The 15,171-nt window shown below is 34.7% G+C and overlaps 1 protein-coding gene across 2 annotated transcripts in view; it reads right to left on the reverse strand.

Annotated features, from left to right (window-relative positions):
- The window catches only part of LOC150105111 (apoptosis-resistant E3 ubiquitin protein ligase 1), a 377,933-nt gene that overhangs the window by 318,448 nt on the left and 44,314 nt on the right, over nt 1-15,171 (reverse strand). The window lies entirely within an intron of this gene.

Genomic DNA, 15,171 nt, shown 5'->3' on the forward strand with positions numbered 1-15,171 from the left:
TGGATGAACAGATGAGGATTGCTGGTCTGATAAGCGAGGTGCATCTAAAAAGCTCAGTGAATGGTATCAGAAAACAAACAAAACAGAAGATGCAAACAATTACCTTTATTGACTTCAAAACAATCGCTATCCTGCACAACACACTTTTGGCAACGTTCATAAAGCTTCTGGAAACTGTTAGCAAAGGCCTCTTTAGAATCGATCACAGACCCGCTATCACAGATTCTTGGACTGCTGCCATGTCTGCAAAACGTTAAGCGATCAACATTGTCTTGACCTGGGACTTTTGCAGGCGACTCTTTTTGGGTTGGGTAGGAAGACGGTGAATGCCATTCCATTGATTACCACTTAGATTCTGGATCGAACTGGTAGCACCAGGTCTCATCTCCTGTGACGATGGTTCGCAGAAAGGATGGATCCTGGTCACACATGGTATGAAATCTCCAGAGGTTTCCATCCATTTTGCTTTCTGTTCATCTGTCAATTTGTGCGACACAAACTGGGAACAGATCTTCTGCTTACCCAAATCTTTGCAGATGATAGTGCGCACCGTGTCCTTGCTAACGCCCAATTCCTCCACCAGCAATCATAGAGTCAGTCACCGATCCTGTGCCAGCATTTATCGCACTCGCTTAATCATGTCTGGGGTTCTCAACAACAACAATCCACCTGGAGGAACACAAATCATACATCTGCAACCACGACTATGGTCAGTCAGGCCTGGCTGACCATATCTTGGATACAACCCACAGGATCTCATGGGAAAAAACCACCATGCTCCACCAAGCAAATTCAAAAAAGAGAGACTCTTTTTGGAATCAGCAGCAGCTCTCAGAAATCAACCAAATCTTAATAAATACAGTTGCATTAAGCCTCCTAAGATTTGGGAAACACTTATCATCAGAGATCTCACCTTACATTCTAGGCCACCTACAACCGCCCTTAGAGGCCGCTCCACCTAGATAGGACTTTAGTGTCACCCATGTGGTTGGGCTTAGTATTGGTGGTATTTGTGCTACATTAGTTTTTTTGTAATCCCTGAAGATGTCTCAGTGACTGACACAAATACTGACACAAATCACTGTTTTAATCCTTTCTGAGTACTGTATACAATAAATTAAGCTTCCAACATGATCTTCCAGTATATGTTTGGCTTTCTAAGAAAACAGAAAAATAAAAAAAAATAAACAGAAAAAGATAATGAATCATTTCCTTTCTAAACACATCAATGTTTAGAAAAGAAGGCAGTTATTTGATTATTTTTCAATTGAGAAGTGGATTTTTGGATGCTAGCTGTTTAAAGTCATTAAAATGTATCTTATGTGTCTGGATCACGTTGACAAGTAAAATATCTCATCCATATAGCACAGTCAAACTATTGGTTTGAGGATGGCTGTACAGAGTGCTATATAAAATATAAAAACTGGCTGGAGGGGGGGGGATAGAAATTCCAGTGATGTCTTATCCAGTTTTGTATATTTTTCCTTTCCATGTAAAATAACCAATATATACCACAAACTCCAATAATTTGAACACATCTAAGGGAAAAATGAGACTATCAAATCAAGGATCTCAGTTAGTGAGACCTAACTGAGAACCATAATTTAAAGAGTTTCATTTCCCCACATTTCCCACAGGATCTATGTATTCAAATTTATGGTATACGCTGGTTATTTCACATGAAAGGAAAAATATACAAATAACTGAAGGAGACAGCAATGGACCCCCCCCCTCCCCCAGTCAATTTGTGAGTTCAAATAAAGGGTTAATTTTCAAAGTCAATGTTCAAATAAATGGTAAAAACTGAAAATAATGAACTGGTAAAACAGAAAATGGAATTTAAAATTTCTCAATGTCCGATTACATATATAAAATCACACGCACACACATATGGGGGGGGGGGGTCTGGCAGGTTCTGATAAATATCTATAACAAAAATGATATTAAATCAACTGATATAACCACAAGGAAGAGCATACTAGTAGCAGAGTTATGAAAGTATGTTAAGTAAGTAAGAATATATGTTCTTATATTCTTATATCCTCATATTGTTCTTTCATGTGGTTATATCAGTTGCTTTAATATCATTATTAATTTTAATATCATTTTTGTTCTAGGTGTTTATCATCACTTTCCAGACCTCCCCCCGCCACCTCACACGTATACACGGTAGACAAGTTCCATAAAAATCTGTGCAAATGAAAACCATGTAAAAAAGAATACAGTGCATAAGAAAGAAAAAACAGAAGACTGGTTCCAGATGTGAAAACCTGATACAAACAAATTCTAAAGAAATAGCTTTTCTTTTCTTCTTCTGTCTAACTGAATTCTGACAGTGTTATTAATGGGGTAATGTTACAAAAATATCTGAAAATAATCAATAATTAATTTTACTAATGTGATATTATGTGTACAAAACTTCAAATTTTAATACATACCTGCACATTTAAGTCTACTGCACGAACAAAACACAGGACGTGTGAACATTTCGAATTGTAAACAAGAAATGACTTTAGAAACAGCTTAACTCCTTCCAAACAGCTTTATATAGGTGGGTCTCCCATAACAGACCAACCTAACTTCGAGGAATCAGAAGTCTATTTTCTGATTCCTTGAAGTTAAGTTGGCTTCCAGGAGCCAACGAGAAGTGAATATAATGGATCATCTGTTGGCTTAACTTCAGGGAATTGTAATTATAAAAATTGATTTTTTTATTGACACCAGAAATGTTGATATTCTGTAGCATAGAGTAATTCCTGATATTTAAAACATCAAGGAAATTATAATTATAATGGAAATACCCCTTTTAAGAGAACTGAATTCAAACAGAAATTTTAAAAATAAGCATCATTTGAACCGTGTTAAATCAAAATATACTATGTAAAAATAGAATTGCTTTTGTTTTCTAAACCATGTTATTTTGAAATCGTGTTAAAAAAGGCCGTGCAAAAAGAGAATTAGCTGTATGTATATATATATATATCTGAGAGAGAAAAAGATTCAATATCTAAATTAAAATTAATGGACACTGGAACAACTGACTTTCACTTTTCTGATGTTAGTTAGACATTCAACATTCAGATAATCAATAAAACTTCAAATAACACACACTGTGATGAATGCTTTTCATATGCTATATCAGTGTATGAAATGTCAGAAGGCATTATACGTGTCTATAAGGATATGTACATTGGCTTCTATATACAAGTAGTCCAGCTGTAAAGTGACCTCACACACAAACTTTGTTTGCTTAAACTTGGATAAAGGATGCACTTTATGATTAAAGTTGATTAAACTTGGATAAAGGATTTCACTTTATGTACACTAATGCCATGAGCAGTCAGAACAAGCAGGAGGAATTTTTGGCATTGGTTAGTTTCTCCTGGGCAAAGATTATTGGAATTAGTGACATATGGCCAACAGAAAATAATATAGTTAGTGGGATAGAATATCAAGGGTATAGTGTTCAGGGGGGGGGGGGATAGAAAGAAAAGAATGAGGGAGGGAGTGTTATTGATAATGTCGATGAACTGTAACCAAAGAGAGTAGAGCAGTGGTTCTCAAACTTTTTGAAGTCGGGGCGTATTTAAAATCCTACAAATAATTGTAGGTGCACTATATACAAATTTCTGAGAAATATGTTATAATAATTAAGTCAAATATTACGGGAAAAAAATAATGCGATAAAAAAAAAAAAATGAAACATACCTTAAGTTTATTCATTCTTGTGTTTATGAGAAACATGAGTCCGATGTGTCCTAGCGATTGCTTCAACGTTTGGGCATATATTTGAAAGGCAAACTCTCATTTCCTTGTCAATACATTGAAGAGTTCCTCTCTTTTTACACTTAATTGTGGTGAGGGTAGAAAATCCTAATTCACATAAATATGATGTTGAAAATTGTAGTAAAATGTTCAAAGTTTTTTTAGATATTGACACATATTCTTCTTTATAGAAATCCAAAAGGCTTCAAGAGACAATTCCTTATGTTTAATCATCAATCCACGATCAGTGGATATAGCTGCCAGTTCTTCTTCTTCTGTTAATGTTAAACCAAAATCACTTGAAGTTTCCATAAATGGGTTTCTAATCCAATCTTATTGTTCAGTGTTAAGTGATGGAAAATAAGAACTCAATTTTTCTTCTAAATGTTAAATGTTCAACTATTATTGGAAGTGTTTCATTTATGCAAGTGTTACTTACCAATGGAAACATTTCCAAATTACCTTCAACAGCTTTTCTTTTCCAAATCTGTAGTTTTCTCTGAAACGCTTTCATTTTGTCAGCAGATGCGAGAATATTTTCTTCTTTCCCTTGCATGCTAGTATTCAAAATACTGAGCTGCTGAAATATATCGGCCAAATACTGTAACCTGGCAATCCAAAATTTGCACTAAAGGAGGTTACAAAAATGTAATTGTTTCATCTCTTCAAAAAATGCAAGAAGTTCTTGTCGTAGCTCATGTACACGGGTAAATACTTTCCTCCTTGACAGCCACCTCACCTCAGTGTGTAAAAGCAGCCGTCTGTGTTGTGAATCCATATCGATACAAAGCTTTTCAAATAAACGCGATTTGACAGGTCTTGTTTTAATAAAGTTTACCATCTGAACAACTTGATCTAAAGCTTCTCTTAATTTTTCTCCCAATGTTTTTGTCATCAAGGTCTCCCTATGAAGAAAGCAGTGAGTTACAATAACATTCTCATTTTGTTTTTTTACAAAAGATGTAAGGCCCTTAACACAGCCTATCATGGAAGGGGCTCCATCTGTACAAATGCCTTCACATGACTTCCATGTTAACTGCCATTTATCGAGATTGCTATTCAAAATGTTAAAAACGTCCTCATCTTTTGTAGACACACTTAATTCTTTGCCTAAAAGAAACTGGTTTACTATTAGATCTTCATTAATAAAATGGACGAATGCTAAGAGTTGAGCCTTGTTGATAATGTCTGTTAACTCATCAACTTGCAATGCAAAATTTGAATACTGAAGTTTATTACTGCATACATTTTTCTCGATATCAGAAGACATTTCTATAATACGCCTGTGAACCGTATCGTTGGACAGAGGAATCTTGCTTATTTTCATTGCTGCTTCATTTCCTAGCATTGTCATGACCATTTTTTTGCATGCAGGCAAAATAAGTGACTCACCTAAAGTATGATCTTTCATATTTTTTGCTATCAGTTCTGAGACTTGATAAGAAGCGATTTGAGCTTTATCAGAAACAGTCATTATACTTTTAAAATAATTTGCCGCTTTTGTTTGCTGTTCAGACAATCTCTTGAAAAAACTTACAGATTTATCTCGTAAATTAGAGTGTATAGTTTTAAAATGTTTACTCAATTTACTAGGAAGCAATGATTCATTTGCCATTTTACATCCACATACTAAACATAGCAGCAAAGGATGATCTTCACTTCCGGTCCAAGTGAAACCAAAGCTTAAATAATTTTCATTATATTTGCAAGTAGGGCGCGATTTTGCTTTCTTACTTGCACTTAACTTTTGCTCACTTCCAGAATCTGATTCTTCAATATCACGCTTCTTTTTGAGAAATCTATCCATTTTATTTGGGTGTATTTATCTGAAAATAAGTAATAAGTATAAGTGGATGCACATAACATCCACTTCCAACACTTTTAAAATAAGTAATATACACAACAAGAATAAACCATATTCTTGTTCTCCTTGCAAGAAAAACTGCTGTTAATTAACATAATAATGATGTGTTGACAAAAAGAGCGGTATATCCATAATGAAAAGGTATAATAGAGTAACTATATTTATTTTTATATCTGGACACATATTTCTCTGGAATTCCACAGGGCGCACCCGAAAATCTTTTAGGGCGCACCAGTGTGCCCTGGTGCACCCTTTGAGAACCACTGGCATAGAAGTTCAACTGCAGGCCAGTGAAAATAGCACATTTAAAGCTATCTGGTGTGAGATAGAGGTTAGCAGAACAAAATATACAGTTGGATGACGCTATAGACCAGGGAATGAAAAGATGGAGATAGTATGCATTGGCAAATAAACTCAACTAGTGGAGGGCAGGTAATTATTATGGGGGATTTCAACTATGGGAACAAAGATTTTCCAATCTATGTTCCCATAGTTGAGGAGAGGAAAAAAATGGAATTTATGCAGTTACTAAGGGATAATTACCTGAGACAGCATGTGATGGAATATACTAAGGGTTCAAGAGTGCTCAACCTAGTAATTGCATCTAGCAATTTGTCTATAATGAACATGACCGCATTGTCACCAACTGGTGAGAGTGCGCCCTTGACCATATTGTGTTATCTAAGTCTCAGCTCTACGGTAGTCCGGAGTATGGTCTGGACCTGGGAGGTGGTTAAATGTGTGCAATTTTCAGTTAAGATGGGGTATATGTAGAATTACGGGGGTTGTAAATATGACAAGCTTAGGAGATTGCTTGGATTGGTGCCACAGCATGTAAAACTGCAAGTGCTGGATGTTAATAGTGCATGGGAAGTGGAAAAGAAGTGTTTGAGGGAAGTAATGCCAGACTGCATACCTAGAGTCAGGAGAGTAAATCAAGTGGGAGTTAAATGGATGATTATCATCATTAAGTTGGAGCTGCAAAAAAAAAACGTGGTGGAGGAAATTCAGGGAGGAAAGTGACTAACAGGCCAATGAGCAGAACAAAGCACAGGCCAGAAAGGAAAAAGTAGAGTATGAAAGGAAATTAGCAGTGCAGGCCAAAGATATTCCCAAACATTTCTTTCGATATGCTGCAAGTATAAGGATGAATGTTTATGGAAGAATGATTTTAATGAATGCCAATGGTAGGGAGGTAACTGAATCATTCAAAATAGTAGAATTACTAAGTGAACACTTTGGAAGAATATATCCCCCAGATGGAGATAATGAGAGAGGCAAAGGCTGATATTGAAATGAGGTAAATGAAATGGAGTTGCACAGCAACTCCATTTCATTTACCTCCTTACAGAACCTTAATGTGAATATAACTGTGGGATTAGACAGTTTACCAGCTTAAGTTTTACGTGAAGCAGCGAGGGAATTGTCAGTGCCCTTGACCATATTGTGTTATCTAAGTCTCGGCTCTATGTTAGCCCAGAGAGGGTGGAAAGAAGAGAAAATAGTTCCATTGCATAAAAGAGACTCCAAGACTGATGTAGCAAATTACTGACCAATCAGCATATCAGGAGTAGTTGTCAAAGTATTGGAGAAGTTGGTCAACAGCAAAATACAGGAATGAATAAATGGAAATGGGATACTGTATGGGGGCGACATGGTTTTGTGAAGGGTAGGTCAAGCCTCAGTAACTTGCTTACATTTTATAATACAGCGATACTGCTGAACTTTGCAAAAGCCTTTGACAGAATACCACATGGAATTCTAATCAGTAAACTGCAGCACGTGGGGATGGATATATGGTTGGTGAGATGGACAGGAGGATAGATGATGTGAGTTTAAATCTTGCCATGTTCATGGCAAGATTTAAACTTGCAGCCTGGTGGTTGGGAAGTGGATACTAACCACTTGACCAACCTGGCCAACAAAGGAATTACACTATTTCATTATACAAATTGTTTTCGTTTCTTTTACTTTTGAAGCATGACAGTAAAAAAAGTAACGCCATAAAGATTTTTTTTTTTTTGGTTGTTGACATTTACGCCCATTCCCCCCCCCCCCCCCCTCCAATGCTGCTGCTACTAGTTTCTGCATGATTTATATTCATAATTTAAAGTGATCCCTATGGTTCCTGTGAATATTTTCAGCTATCAGAGATAATTAAACACAGGTAGAAACTTGAATTTATACTGCATATTATCAGTATGAGTGGTCAATTAGATTTAATTTGCAACCAACAAGATGTTTGTTTCAATCTAGTGTGAAAGTGTTGCCTTCCTAACTGGAAGCTTGAGGTGATTTCAAAAATTACTATGTTTGGTCTCTGTAGTATGGTTTTCAGATCATTCAGCTTGCTATGTGTCACAGAGTCTAACCTTTCATGGAGAAAAGTCTCCTTTCCCCATACCTTATCTCCCTCCAAAAAGAATAAAAAAAAAAATCTGATGAACCAAGTCGGCACCTAAATATAAAGCATTTGATCAGGATGGTTTTCTCAATTAATGATATAACAGAGTTAACAAATGACATGCAAAGAATTAGACACAGAAATTTTGAACTAGAGAAAGTAAAAAAGGAGAAATTTCATGATACTGATATACAGAGAGGAAGTAGTTGTAAAAGGTAAGATAAGTGATTGGTGAAGAAGCTGAAACTGGGTTTCAATCAAAAAGAAAAAATTCGGTTTGAAGGACTGAAAGTCTCCTTTTGTTATAGATATCTTGTAAGGCAAACAAACAAGTTGATAACAATATTTAAAACAACTTCTTCAATATCCTTACTAACATTGAAGAACTCTTATTTGGGAGGAAAGGGGGAGGAGTGAAGAACCTAGTCAACTTTCATTCTTTAAAATCAATGCTGCCTCATTTCTCACAAAAATCCATGCGTCATTCTTATTTTTTGATAATCAAGGTCCTCAGAATCAAGAAGAAATATCTCTTGATGGAATAAAAATTACTTCTACATTTTTTCTTTCCTTTTTTTTTTTTTGGTTAAGCATATTACATCTATAGATACCTTTAAAATTTAAAAAAAAACTGACATTTTTTGTTCTGGATGCTACTTCTCACTTGAACAACCATTTATCCTCTAAAAATTTCTGTTTACCTGTTCAGCTATAATTCCATCATTTTCCTTAAAATCTCTTAAAACTCAAAAGTAGTCAGTCACCTTTCATTCTCAGTCTGGCTGCGAACTTAACATATCTATTTTCCTCTTCAGTCCTTCCCGTTACTTCTACTTTTTGCAAAATGCCTTTTATATCCTTCTATAATGCCTTCTATTGGGGAAAAAATAATCTACAGTTGTTCAAAGCAAATGGTTGTCTTTTCTCTGTCTAGTGTAACTGATGTGCTGTACATTTCTAACCTTTCATGGATGATATCCCAACAAAAAGCCAGCCTGGTTGGCCGAGTGGGTAGCGTATCCGCTCTCCAGCCAAAAGGGTTTGAAACCTGGCGTGGGCATGGATGTTTGTGATTATCTGTGAAAATACTAGTGGTGTGGTGGTGAGTAGATGGAGTTCGTGTAGATGATGATGGTAGTTGGTAGATTGAGTGGTGGAGACAGAGAGCTGTAGAGTAACCCTCAATGAGTCTTTGGACACCCTAGAGGTGTCATGTAATAATAATAATATTTGCACTTCTTTGATCAATATAGATTCTTTGATCTTTGATCAAAATTGATCGAAATTGATCTTTGATCAATATAGAGGTCATGCAAATATTGTCTAAAACCTAGAGTTTATGTATACAGAGTGAACCAAAAGTTACTCTACTTTACTGTAATGTTGTTTTTTTAATTTTGTTTATAAATGTTTAATTAATTAATTTATTTTTTTTAAATTTCAGATGATAAGAAATATAGCTACATCAGCTGCTGCACATCAATTAACTTTAGAACAAAGAATATTTATTATCGAAAAGTGTTATCAGTAAAGTAACTTTTGGCCCACCCTGTGTGTGTGTGTGTGTGTGTGTGTGTGTGTGTGTGTGTGTGTGTGTGTGTGTGTGTGTGTGTGTGTGTGTGTGTGTACAATTTAATGAAATCCATCCCAACAGCTACAGTACATCAGTAGTTTTTGTTTAATACATCTGACTGTCAAGTGTATATGTGTGTGTGTGTGTGTGTGAGAGAGAGGGGGAGGTGACACTAGATGCAAATGTTTATAAATTAAAACAAAGAGAAATTATGCAATTTTCATAAAACTCAATAACTAGCCCCAAATCTGCATATATATGTATATCATAAAAAAAGTAGTACTAAAGATGGAAAAGAAATAGTTGTTCCATACATATAACCATGTAATTAATACAACACAAATATAGCTGAAGGCAAATGTAAACTAAAATTATATTTGATTATGCCTTATTTTATTTTTATGTTCTTTAAACTGGTTGTCAAGAAAAAAATTACCATAATGCAAGATATATTTAGCAATATATTTACATTAGAAATATTTTGTTTCAGTTCCTAATGGAACTGAAAGATGGGTCTAATCATTATTCATAGCTAGCAGTGCCGTTCAAAACTGTGGATTTCCATAATTCACTTTTTTTTTCCTTTTTTTTTTAATCCCAGTAACAAAAGATTATAACCTATCACATAGCACTCTGGATTAGTGAAAAATCAGATTGTTCAGGAATCCTGTCTAGAAAACAAAACATGATAGAAACTACTTCAGACCTCCATTAAGCAGAGTGGTAGACTAATATCAGGTGATAAAAATAATCTATCATCTGAAGACATTCACAAATATCCATGCTACAGGATTCAAAACCCACAGATTTGAATCCCACTGTTCAAACCTTAAATGTTGAAGAAAAGCAGAGATTCTATATATCTGCTTGACCATCCAAGACCACCTAATATCTTTGTATATCTGTCATATCATGTATTTTCAATTTTACACACACACACATATATACATTCTACAATAATACTTGTCAACACACTATCCATTATCTGAAAAATGACTAATCAGTGCTAGTGAACTGCACAATTCTGTAAAATTAGATTTACAGCAATTTTTCTTAATAAAAAAAATCCCTTTCAAAAATAAATTTTATGCTGGATGATAAAAATTTATTATAAAATTGCAATCATCAACATAGAAACTAATGATGGAGAAATTTGTATGAAAAGCAATTTTAATAATTAATTATAATCTATTGAATTAAAGATATTCAATTTTATTACAATTTAAATCAAGTTCTATCAATCAGGAGTCTCTAAGAAAATACAAAATTCAAATTATGTGCATTTACCATTAAATCAGTAATACATAAATACTTCACATTTTTCAGTAACTTTAACTTACTACTGTACCACTTGTGTTTGGATATGAAATAAAAAAATTAAAAAAAAATAGTAACTTCTAAATTAAATTTTATGCAAATATCAAACAATCAGTCCTCAAAATTTTGAAGGCCCAAAATTTAGGCCTGGATGTCTCATATCCATTGCATCCCCAAATATCCCCCCTCACCCACCCACACACTCACTTCCTTTTTGGGTATGTGTGTGTTCCACTTTTTCTTTATAAGTATGTACAATGATGAAATGCCCTTGAATGTCTAGTCAAATCTAAATGGCATATCTTTGTCTGACACAAGATTAGATATTATGGTATTGTTCAACATGTGCTTTGTTAGTAAATCACTGTTATATTACTGCTGTAATAGATGTCAAAATTAATATTAGTGGACAAATGTCTGAATGGAAAAGGAAATAGAAAAAAGAGAGAGAGAGAGAGAGAATGTACTAGACTAATTCAAAAAAGGAATTAATTATAGTACCTAGCACATCATTTAAAATGACTAAACAAGAATGCAATCTCTAAAATCTCTGTATCAAAAATAAAACTTATGGGAATGGGTTTTGTTTTTGATACAGAAGACTCAAAATTGGAATTTAAAAAGACCAAACTAGCTATGGAGTTCAAGTATTTGGGAAAACACCATATAAGAATTTTGAAAAGTTATATAGCTAATATGCAAAGCTAATAATAATGGCAAATATCTGTTGGATTTCTGCTCAGGACATGGACTGGTTATTACTAACACCATGTTCCAACATAAAAATGTGCACAAATTCACATGGAGAGAAGAGGCTAGGAATAAGAAAAGTCTCATTGACTATGTTATTGTTGATAGTGATGTTTTCTCCCTGGTGCAGGACACCAGAGTGTACAGAGGATTTGAAATTGGAAGTGATCACTATTTAGTCTTGAGCAGGATAAAATTGAATTTCATATTGAAAAGAATAACATGTAAGAAAGTTTTAAAGCGAATAAAAGTTGAGCAGCTCTCAGATGTGAACTGTAGACTAAAATACAGAAATATTATTGAAAAGAAAATGAAAGAGTTTGAGAACAGGAATCAAACCTTGGAGATTCAGTGGCAAACTCTGAAGGAAACATTGATTGATTCTGCCAGAGAGGCATGTGGTGAGGTTGTGTGCAAGGATAAAAAAATCAGAACTCCCTGGTGGACACAGGAAGTTAAAGAGGCAGTGAAGGAAAAGAAGAAAGCATATCAAAAGTTCCTGGCAAATAAGTCAGCTTTTACTCTTACAGAATACAGAGACAAATGTAAGAAAGCTAAACAGTGTGTAAAACTAGCTAAACAAAAGTCATGGGAGGACTTTGGCAAGAATATAGAAAATAAATATCAAGAAGGTGGCAAAATATTCTGGAGGTTGTTGAAGAAGCTTAGGAATGGAGGAAAGAGTGCTGTAAAAGGAATTAGAGATGATAAAGGTGAAATGAAAACAGGAGAAAAAGATATCCTTGAAGTATGGAGTAATTACTTTGAAAAACTGCTAAATGAAACAAGCAGTGATGACAGCACAGTGATAAAAAACACTGACCAGGCATGCAGTCAGGAATACATATCCATACTCGAAGTAGAAAAAGCCATCAAAGGTTTGAAATGTGGAAAGGCAGCAGGAGTAGATGATATTCGACCAGAAATGCTGAAGTATGGTGGTATAAGAGTCTTGCAGTGGCTGCACTGCATAGTTCAGAAAGCCTGGACAGAGGGACGAATTCCCGATGATTGGAGTAGATCTCTCATAGTACCCATATATAAAAAGGGAAATAAAACTGAATGTGAGAATTACAGAGGTATTTCCCTACTGAGTGTTCCTGGCAAGATCTATGCAAGTATACTTGAGAAACGGTTGAGAGGAATTGTGGAAGAAAAGCTTGGTGAAGAACAAGCTGGATTCAGGCCAAATAGAGGCTGTCAGGATCAGATCTTCACTTTACGACAAATAGTCGAGAAAGCATGGGAATATAACAAAGATCTGTATTTAAGTTTTGTCGATTTGGAAAAGGCATATGACAAGGTGCCAAGAGAGAAGCTATTCAATACATTGCAGTTATATGGTGTCAATGGGGCATTATATCAAGCAATACTTAGTCTTTATTTGAGTTGTGAGTCAGCAGTTAGAATTGAAGGAAGTACAGGAAGATGGTTTAATGTTAAATCTGGTGTGAGACAAGGATGTACGTTATCCCCTCTGTTATTCATTATATATATGGATCACATTATGAAGGAATGTGGCATTAAACCTGATATCAAAATTGGAGATGTTAATGTCAGCTCTTTGCTTTATGCGGATGATGTTATACTTCTAAATAAATCCGCTACAAGTCTGCAAGATTCTCTGACTAAATTGAATAGCTGTTGTAATAGATATGGTATGAAGGTCAGCAATAAAAAGACAAAGACAATGAAAATAGGCAGAATCATTGAAAATGTCAACTGTGTTGTGAATGGAGAACCGGTGGAACAAGTAAAACATTTCAGCTACTTAGGCACAATTTTTACTGAAGATGGTAAACTAAATATAGAAATAGACAACAGAATCAGCAAAGCTGGTATGGTGGGAAGTCAATTGAATAAATTCATATGGAATAAGAAAGAAATTAGTCGGAACACTAAATTAGCTGTATACAAGACTGTGTTCAAACCAATTTTAACTTATGGATCTGAAAGCTGGGTCAGAAGTAAAACACTTGACCAAAGACTAGAGACCGCAGATATGAGAGTCCTGAGAAAGATTAGAGGCGTGAACAGATGGCATCAATGGCAATATCATATTAAAAATGAGGATATTAGGAAAGAACTTGACATTGTCAGCATCCAGGAATGCGTTAGCAGAGCTAATCTCAGATGGTATGGTCACTTAAATAGAATGGGAGAGGAAAGATTAGCAAAACAAGTGTTCTCTGCCAGGTTGGCAGGAAAACGACCCAGAGGAAGACCAAGATATAGGTGGATTGATACGGTACAAAGTGCCTTAGACGATAGAAATATAAGATCTGATAATGTTGGAGTCTTGACAAGTAACAGACTGATTTGGAGGAAAATTGTGGATAGGAAGTTAGTAATGATGTAATTTTTTCATGTAGTACTGTCATATCCTGTACACCCCTTGAGGGTACATGGCAGGAATTTGATGATGATGATGATGATGATATAGCTAATAATGTTAAAGTAGCTTTTGGATCTGAATGTAAAACATAGGTTTGAATAAAAAAGACAGAGGCTCAAACGCTCAAATGAAATTCCTTAGACCAGGAATCGGCAACCTTTTTCAGACTCGCGGGCCACATTCAACTTTTATTTTTAATAATCGGACTGCAAGTGTTTATTTAAGAGAAAATAGTGAGTGAAAAAAAATACTTAAGTTATCAATTTTTATTATGTCAATCTTAAAAAAAAAAGAAATATTTAAAGTATGAGATATGAAACAAGCATGAAAATGAAACACAATGAAAAATTATTATCACGTAAAAACAAAGTAATATAGTGTATCCATCACAATACATACATATGTCTCCCTGCTTAATGTGACTTTTGTGATTGTTTTCCCTTAGCCAGATTATCCAGATCCACTTTATAACCTGAGGTGCGAATTCGAATCGAAGCATGCAAATGTTCAGTCAGTAGAGAGAAATTTTATTTTTCCTAAAACTCAAGGCAGAAAATGCTTATTCGCAAATACACAAATCTTGTTGAAAATTCCATTTGTAAATCTTCAATAATATCAGCAAAAGTTTCCTTTTGCTGGTATTTCAAAGTTGCATGGAAGATATTATGAAGTATAGGTATAAAATTATTTTTAATTTATTATTCATATTATAAAATGTATTATTTAAATAATTCAACATACAGGACACATGCCATGTAAGTATGGTCAACCTTTTATGGGCTGCCAAATATGCAGGTTTGGGCCACCGGTTGCCAACCCCTGCTTTAGACCACTGTTGAGATATAAGGGATATGAGAAAAAAACTGGGGGTTTTCAAAATACAGTTATATCACTGCAAACAGATATATCACCAGAGCTGGAAGAAAAACAAAATGAGAAAGAGAATGCCAAGTATTGGATATAATTCCATTTCAGACACCTAGAACAAGATGAAAAGAGCAATTTGAGAAAAAAAAATATAGTTAATACTCTCTGAGCATAAAACCTTTCCATCAACAAGATGTTATTTCATGGAAAGAGTGAAAATTGCACATTCATCACAA

This window comes from Typopeltis vanoorti, chromosome 7 (genome assembly GCF_054136105.1).
Source record: "Typopeltis vanoorti isolate ZY-2024b chromosome 7, IOZ_Tvanoo_1.0, whole genome shotgun sequence".
NCBI lineage: Eukaryota > Metazoa > Arthropoda > Arachnida > Uropygi > Thelyphonidae > Typopeltis > Typopeltis vanoorti.